The 9077-nt window shown below is 40.8% G+C and overlaps 1 non-coding gene across 1 annotated transcript; it reads left to right on the top strand.

Moving 5' to 3' along the window:
• The first annotated feature begins 1663 nt into the window (after positions 1–1663).
• Positions 1664–1735, top strand: n-TMcat3. The gene has a single exon. It is a non-coding gene; the product is annotated as a tRNA-Met (tRNA).
• The last annotated feature ends 7342 nt before the right edge of the window (positions 1736–9077 follow it).

Raw genomic sequence — 9077 nt, 5'->3', positions numbered from 1 at the left:
TGTGTTTTCTGAGCAATCAACATTGAATCTAAAGGACTGCCATGCTTTAAGGAGGAAAAAAAAAGCTGAGCAGGAATCTGTGGTACTATCTGACCACTGTGTGATCCTCCTATCAAATAGAAAGCAGGTAAGAAAATAAGACATTGAACTTTTCCTTGAAATTGACCTGATCTCTGGATTTTCTACAGTGCAAGAAGAGAAATTTGAACTGAATAAATCTACCATATATTCTCTGTGGTATCATTTGACAGTTTTGAGTGCTATAATGCTGATTCCAAATACCCATAACTTCTCAAAAAAAAAAAAAAGGATCAAGAACTCAGACACTTCTTCAGCTTCTACACTTAAGCATATAACCCTATCTCATTTGCCTTCGTGTTTAAAATGAACTTTTATCATCTGTGTTCTAGTATAGCTGGCTCTCATTTATCCCTGATTGAGAATTAAGCTCCAGATGTCTTCTGCCATTGTACCTAAAAACAGCCCTGTCTAGCCCAATTATACTGACACTTCCTTGCCACTTTTTCTCCTCCTTCTTCTTTTCATTTCTTTTTTCCTCCTCTTCTTTTCTCTTCTTTTCTTCTCTCACTTTCTCTTCTTTTATTCTCTCTTCTTCACTTTCTCTTCTTCTCTTCTTTTCCTCCTCCCCTTCCCTTCTTTACCTCCTCCTCTTCTTTCTCCTCACATACAGTACATCAGGACCAAAATTTCTCCTCACTCCACCCACTCAAAAGCCAGCTCCCACCTCCCCTCTCCCTCACAAACACTTCTCCATATGCCTTCAGGAAGGATCAGGCTTCCCACAGATATCAACCAAGCATGGCATAACAAGTTGCAATAAAACTAGACCCATAGCCACATATCAGGGCTACTCAATGCAACACAGTAGGAGGACAGGTCCCAAGAGCAGGCAAAAGAATCAGAGGCAAACCTACTCTCAGGATTATGGGATTATGAGTCCCTTCTGACTTCACTGATGGCCACAAGAACAGGTCTGTCAATATCACCTGGAAGTGCAATTGAGCTGATTCAGTATAGACCAGTGAAAAATAGAAAATGGGAAAGTACTGAGACTTGATGATCATACCTTAAACCTCCTCTTGACTGACAGCTCTGAGATAAAGGCTCTACATTAAGCCTGTCTAACGAGCCCCTTTGGCTAATTATGCATCTGTGTTCCTGTGACAGTGGTCAGCTCAGTCACCTGTCTTCTTGTATTTGCCTCCTCACTTGAGTGTCCAGTGCTTTTTCCTACCCCCATCCCTTGGTATTATAACTTTCAATAAAGCCTTAACATGATAATGCCAACCTTAAGGGTTTCAGTGTTTTGTTACTTTATTATTGTTTGTTTGTTTTCTGGAAGAAAAAGATTATGACAAGCTGTCTGAATATGTTAATCTTAAGAAGAGTTTATTCAGAGGATATAATCAGAGAGGCAATTCAAATGTTTCACCTCAAAGTCATAGGTATTCTTTATTTTAGACTACTGGGATCAGACTAAGCAGCCATCTCTAAAATCAGAGATCATTTTAATACGTGTTGCTATTACTTGTTTTGCTTATCCATTTCACTTGTCTGTTTTGAAACTATGCATCCTTGACTCAAACTTGTGAAAAAGTATGTCACTTTAATAGGATCAGTTAATAAAACACATGAAGGCATCAGCAGAGTGGCGCAGCGGAAGCATGCTGGGCCCATAACCCAGAGGTCGATGGATCGAAACCATCCTCTGCTAACTTGTCTTTGCACAAGTCCCTTCCACTCGACTCGAGCCCCGGGCTACCTTGCCAGCAGAGTCTTGCCCAACACCCGCAAGGGCCCACACGGGACCCCCCACAGGATCCTAAGACATCTGGTGAGTGGAACAGACCGCCTGCCCCAATCCAATCACTCGGAACCTGAGACTGCGGTACATAGGGAAGCAGGCTACCCGGGCCTGATCTGGGGCACAAGTCCTTTCCGCTCGACTCGAGCCCCAGGCTACCTTGCCAGCAGAGTCTTGCCCAACACCCGCAAGGGCCCACACGGGAATCCCCAGGGGATCCTAAGACCTCTGGTGAGTGGAACACAGCGCCTGCCCCAATCCAATAGCGTGGAACCTGAGACTGCGGTACATAGGGAAGCAGGCTACCCGGGCTTGATCTGGGGCACAAACCCCTCCACTCCACTCGAGCCCCGGGCTACCTTGCCAGCGGAGTCGCCTGACACCCGCAAGGGCCCAAACAGGATTCCACAGGAGATCCTAAGACCTCTAGTGAGTGGAACACAACTTCTGCCAGGAGTCTGGTTCGAACACCAGATATCTGGGTACCTGCCCTGCAAGAAGAGAGCTTGCCTGCAGAGAATACTCTGCCCACTGAAACTAAGGAGAGTGCTACCCTCCAGGTCTGCTTATAGAGGCTAACAGAGTCACCTGAAGAACAAGCTCTTAACAGTGACAACTAAAACAGCTAGCTTCAGAGATTACCAGATGGCGAAAGGCAAACATAAGAATCCTACTAACAAAAATCAAGACCACTCACCATCATGAGAACGCAGCACTCCCACCCCACCTAGTCCTGGGCACCCCAACACAACTGAAAATCTAGACCCAGATTTAAAAACATTTCTCATGATGATGATAGAGGAATCAAGAAGGACTTTCAAAAGTCACTTAAAGAATTACAGGAGAGCACGGCTAAAAAGTTACAGGCCCTTAAAGAAAAGCAGGAAAACACAGCCAAACAGGTAGAAATCATTAAAGAAAAACAGGAAAACACATCCAAACAGGTGATGGAAATGAACAAAACCATACTCGAACTAAAAGGGGAAGTAGACACAATAAAGAAAACCCAAAGCGAAGCAACGCTGGAGATAGAAACCCTAGGAAAGAGATCTGGAACCATAGATGCGAGCATCAGCAACAGAATACAAGAAATGGAAGAGAGAATCTCAGGTGCAGAAGATTCCATAGAGAACATCGACACAACAGTCAAAGAAAATACAAAATGCAAAAGGATCCTAACTCAAAACATCCAGGTAATCCAGGACACAATGAGAAGACCAAACCTAAGGATAATAGGAATTGATGAGAATGAAGATTTTCAACTTAAAGGGCCAGCTAATATCTTCAACAAAATAATAGAAGAAAACTTCCCAAACATAAAAAAAGAGATGCCCATGATCATACAAGAAGCCTACAGAACTCCAAATAGACTGGACCAGAAAAGAAATTCCTCCCGACACATAATAATCAGAACAACAAATGCACTAAATAAAGATAGAATATTAAAAGCAGTAAGGGAGAAAGGTCAAGTAACATATAAAGGAAGGCCTATCAGAATTACACCAGACTTTTCACCAGAGACTATGAAAGCCAGAAGAGCCTGGACAGATGTTATACAGACACTAAGAGAACACAAATGCCAGCCCCGGCTACTATACCCGGCCAAACTCTCAATTACCATAGATGGAGAAACCAAAGTATTCCACGACAAAAGCAAATTCACACAATATCTTTCCATGAATCCAGCCCTTCAAAGGATAATAACAGAAAAGAAGCAATACAAGGACGGAAATCACGCCCTAGAACAAACAAGAAAGTAATCATTCAACAAACCAAAAGGAAGACAGCCACAAGAACAGAATGCCAACTCTAACAACAAAAATAAAAGGAAGCAACAATTACTTTTCCTTAATATCTCTTAATATCAATGGACTCAATTCCCCAATAAAAAGACATAGACTAACAGACTGGCTACACAAACAGGACCCAACATTCTGCTGCTTACAGGAAACCCGTCTCAGGGAAAAAGACAGACACTACCTCAGAGTGAAAGGCTGGAAAACAATTTTCCAAGCAAATGGACTGAAGAAACAAGCTGGAGTAGCCATTTTAATATCGGATAAAATCGAATTCCAACCCAAAGTTATCAAAAAAGACAAGGAGGGACACTTCATACTCATCAAAGGTAAAATCCTCCAAGAGGAACTCTCAATTCTGAATATCTACGCACCAAATGCAAGGGCAGCCACATTCATTAGAGACACTTTAGTAAAGCTCAAAGCATACATTGCACCTCACACAATAATAGTGGGAGACTTCAACACACCACTTTCTTCAAAGGACAGATCGTGGAAACAGAAACTAAAGAGGGACACAGTGAAACTAACAGAAGTTATGAAACAAATGGACCTGACAGATATCTACAGAACATTTTATCCTAAAACAAAAGGATATACTTTCTTCTCAGCACCTCACGAGAACTTCTCCAAAATTGACCATATAATTGGTCACAAAACAGGCCTCAATAGATACAAAAATATTGAAATTGTCCCATGTATCCTATCAGACCACCATGGCCTAAGACTGATCTTCAATAACAACATAAATAATGGAAAGCCAACATTCACGTGGAAACTGAACAACACTCTTCTCAATGATACCTTGGTCAAGGAAGGAATAAAGAAAGAAATTAAAGACTTTTTAGAGTTTAATGAAAATGAAGCCACAACATACCCAAACCTTTGGGACACAATGAAAGCATTTCTAAGAGGGAAACTCATAGCTCTGAGTGCCTCCAAGAAGAAACGGGAGACAGCACATACTAGCAGCTTGACAACACATCTAAAAGCCCTAGAAAAAAAGGAAGCAAATTCACCCAAGAGAGGTAGACGGCAGGAAATAATCAAACTCAGGGGTGAAATCAACCAAGTGGAAACAAGAAGAACTATTCAAAGAATTAACCAAACGAGGAGTTGGTTCTTTGAGAAAATCAACAAGATAGATAAACCCTTAGCTAGACTCACTAAAGGGCACAGGGACAAAATCCTAATTAACAAAATCAGAAATGAAAAGGGAGACATAACAACAGATCCTGAAGAAATCCAAAACAGCATCAGATCCTTCTACAAAAGGCTATACTCAACAAAACTGGAAAACCTGGAGGAAATGGACAAATTTCTGGACAGATACCACATACCAAAGTTGAATCAGGATCAAGTTGACCATCTAAACAGTCCCATATCACCTAAAGAACTAGAAGCAGTTATTAATAGTCTCCCAACCAAAAAAAGCCCAGGACCAGATGGGTTTAGTGCAGAGTTCTATCAGACCTTCAAAGAAGATCTAATTCCAGTTCTGCACAAACTATTTCACAAAATAGAAGTAGAAGGTACTCTACCCAACTCATTTTATGAAGCCACTATTACTCTGATACCTAAACCACAGAAAGATCCAACAAAAATAGAGAACTTCAGACCAATTTCTCTTATGAATATCGATGCAAAAATCCTCAATAAAATTCTCGCTAACCGAATCCAAGAACACATTAAAGCAATCATCCATCCTGACCAAGTAGGTTTTATTCCAGGGATGCAGGGATGGTTTAATATACGAAAATCCATCAATGTAATCCATTATATAAACAAACTCAAAGACAAAAACCACATGATCATCTCGTTAGATGCTGAAAATGCATTTGACAAGATCCAACACCCATTCATGATAAAAGTGTTGGAAAGATCAGGAATTCAAGGCCCATACCTAAACATGATAAAAGCAATCTACAGCAAACCAGTAGCCAACATCAAAGTAAATGGAGAGAAGCTGGAAGCAATCCCACTAAAATCAGGGACTAGACAAGGCTGCCCACTTTCTCCCTACCTTTTCAAAATAGTACTTGAAGTATTAGCCAGAGCAATTCGACAACAAAAGGAGATCAAGGGGATACAAATTGGAAAAGAGGAAGTCAAAATATCACTTTTTGCAGATGATATGATAGTATATATAAGTGCCCCTAAAAATTCTACCAGAGAACTCCTAAACCTGATAAACAGCTTCGGTGAAGTAGCTGGATATAAAATAAACTCAAACAAGTCAATGGCCTTTCTCTATACAAAGAATAAACAGGCTGAGAAAGAAATTAGGGAAACAACACCCTTCTTAATAGTCACAAATAATATAAAATATCTTGGCATGACTCTAACTAAGGAGTGAAATATCTGTATGATAAAAACTTCAAATCTCTGAAGAAAGAAATTAAGGAAGATCTCAGAAGATGGAAAGATCTCCCATGCTCATGGATTGGCAGGATCAACATTGTAAAAATGGCTATCTTGCCAAAAGCAATCTACAGATTCAATGCAATCCCCATCGAAATTCCAACTCAATTCTTCAACGAATTAGAAGGAGCAATTTGCAAATTTGTCTGGAATAACAAAAAACCTAGGATAGCAAAAAGTCTTCTCAAGGATAAAAGAACTTCTGGCAGAATCACCATGCCAGACCTAAAGCTTTACTACAGAGCAATTGTGATCAAAACTGCATGGTACTGGTATAGAGACAGACAAGTAGACCAATGGAATAGAATTGAAGACGCAGAAATGAACCCACACACCTATGGTCACCTGATCTTCGACAAGGGAGCTAAAACCATCCAGTGGAAGAAAGACAGCATTTTCAACAATTGGTGCTGGCACAACTGGTTGTTATCATGTAGAAGAATGCAAATCGATCCATACTTATCTCCTTGTACTAAGGTCAAATCTAAGTGGATCAAGGAACTTCACATAAAACCAGAGACACTGAAACTTATAGAGGAGAAAGTGGGGAAAAGCCTTGAAGATATGGGCACAGGGGAAAAATTCCTGAACAGAACAGCAATGGCTTGTGCTGTAAGATCGAGAATTGACAAATGGGACCTAATGAAACTCCAAAGTTTCTGCAAGGCAAAAGACACCGTCAATAAGACAAAAAGACCACCAACAGTTTGGGAAAGGATCTTTACCTATCCTAAATCAGATAGGGGACTAATATCCAACATATATAAAGAACTCAAGAAGGTGGACTTCAGAAAATCAAATAACCCCATTAAAAAATGGGGCTCAGAACTGAACAAAGAATTCTCACCTGAGGAATACAGAATGGCAGAGAAACACCTGAAAAAATGTTCAACATCCTTAATCATCAGGGAAATGCAAATCAAAACAACCCTGAGATTCCACCTCACACCAGTCAGAATGGCTAAGATCAAAAATTCAGGTGACAGCAGATGCTGGCATGGATGTGGAGAAAGAGGAACACTCCTCCATTGTTGGTGGGAGTGCAGGCTTGTACAACCACTCTGGAAATCAGTCTGGAAATCAGAAAATTGGACATAGTACTACCGGAGGATCCAGCAATACCTCTCTTGGGCATATATCCAGAAGATGCCCCAACTGGTAAGAAGGACACATACTATGTTCATAGCAGCCTTATTTATAATAGCCAGAAGCTGGAAAGAACCTAGATGCCCCTCAACAGAGGAATGGATTCAGAAAATGTGGTACATCTACACAATGGAGTACTACTCAGCTATTAAAAAGAATGAATTTATGAAATTCCTAGCCAAATGGATGGATCTGGAGGGCATCGTCCTGAGTGAGGTAACACATTCACAAAGAAACTCACACAATATGTATTCACTGATAAGTGGATATTAGCCCCAAACCTAGGATACCCAAGATATAATATATATTTTGCTAAACACATGAAACTCAAGAAGAATGAAGACTGAAGTGTGGACACTATGCCCCTCCTTAGATTTGGGAACAAAACGCCCATGGAAGGAGTTACAGAGACAAAGTTTGGAGCTGAGATGAAAGGATGGACCATGTAGAGACTGCCATATCCAGGGATCCACCCCATAATCAGCATCCAAACGGTGACACCATTGCATACACTAGCAAGATTTTATTGAAAGGACCCAGATGTAGCTGTCTCTTGTGAGACTATGCCAGGGCCTAGCAAACACAGAAGTGGATGCTCACAGTCAGCTAATGGATGGATCATAGGGCTCCCAATGGAGGAGCTAGAGAAAGTAGCCAAGGAGCTAAAGGGATCTGCAACCCTATAGGTGGAACAACATTATGAACTAACCAGTACCCCGGAGCTCTTGACTCTAGCTGCATATATATCAAAAGATGGCCTAGTCGGCCATCACTGGAAAGAGAGGCCCATTGGACTTGCAAACTTTATATGCCCCAGTACAGGGGAACACCAGGGCCAAAAAGGGGGAGTGGGTGGGCAGGGGAGTGGGGGTGGGTGGATATGGGGGACTTTTGGTATAGCATTGGAAATGTAAATGAGCTAAATACCTAATAAAAAATGAAAAAAAAAAAAAAAAAACACATGAAGAACCAGTACACTAAGTGAGCAAATGATAGGCAGCCAGTGAGTCTTAGCTTCCCTAGTTTGGTCATCTGACTCCTAGGTGTAATATAAGATCTGTAATTATCTTTATTTCAGATCTCCTTAGCTCTTCCTTTCTTTCCAAGTTGTAGACAAGGAAACCATAACTAAGGGCTTAAGCAGTGTCAGCCAGGGACAACACATTTTAGCAGTGGCTTCTGAGTGGTTTGCATTTTTGACACCCACAAGTCCCATTTCCTCCCTTCTCACATCTTAGGGACCGTATGTCATTCTTCAGAAGAGTTTTGCAGGGGACAGCTCCCATCTGCACCTTCTACTTCATCTCCCCTTTTAGCAGAGGACACATAAGAAAGTATAATTCATGACCGTTTTCACGTTGAACAGGAAAAGCAGCTTGGTATTTAATTTGGCAATGTTGCCCAGTAAACGTCTCCTGAATCTTAGGATCAAGCTCTATGCATAAATTGTCATTTCCAACCTTCTGTGTAGGATATTCTTTTCTATTGATTCCAGGAATATATCTACATAAATATGAATATCAACATGCAAATGTATGGAAATGAGGTCCAAATGGGGCTAAATATAGGGTTGTAAAAGAAAATTAACTTGTCTATGTGAGCATATAAATGTTCTATATGAGAAAGGCATTTAGTTATTGTTCTCAACGTTCAGGAAACCTACTCAAAAGGAAATTGCCTACAACAAGAAAAATCTTAATTAAACATGAGAAAGAAGAACATAGTTTCTCAGAGTAGAGGCAAGTGGAAGGTAAATAGAAGTCTAGGGTGTGTGCTTAAGAGTGCACAATCTCTGTCCAGCGTACTTTAGATAGAACAGAAAATGTCAGTAAAATTCAAACACACAGATTGGAAAGATGGCTTTATCCACAGGATGTCAAGACAGGCAA

The sequence above is a fragment of the Mus musculus genome, chromosome 15 (assembly GCF_000001635.26).
Source record: "Mus musculus strain C57BL/6J chromosome 15, GRCm38.p6 C57BL/6J".
Taxonomy (NCBI): domain Eukaryota; kingdom Metazoa; phylum Chordata; class Mammalia; order Rodentia; family Muridae; genus Mus; species Mus musculus.
Note: the sequence above shows the minus strand (reverse complement) of the source record. Positions and strands in the feature narration are given on the sequence as shown.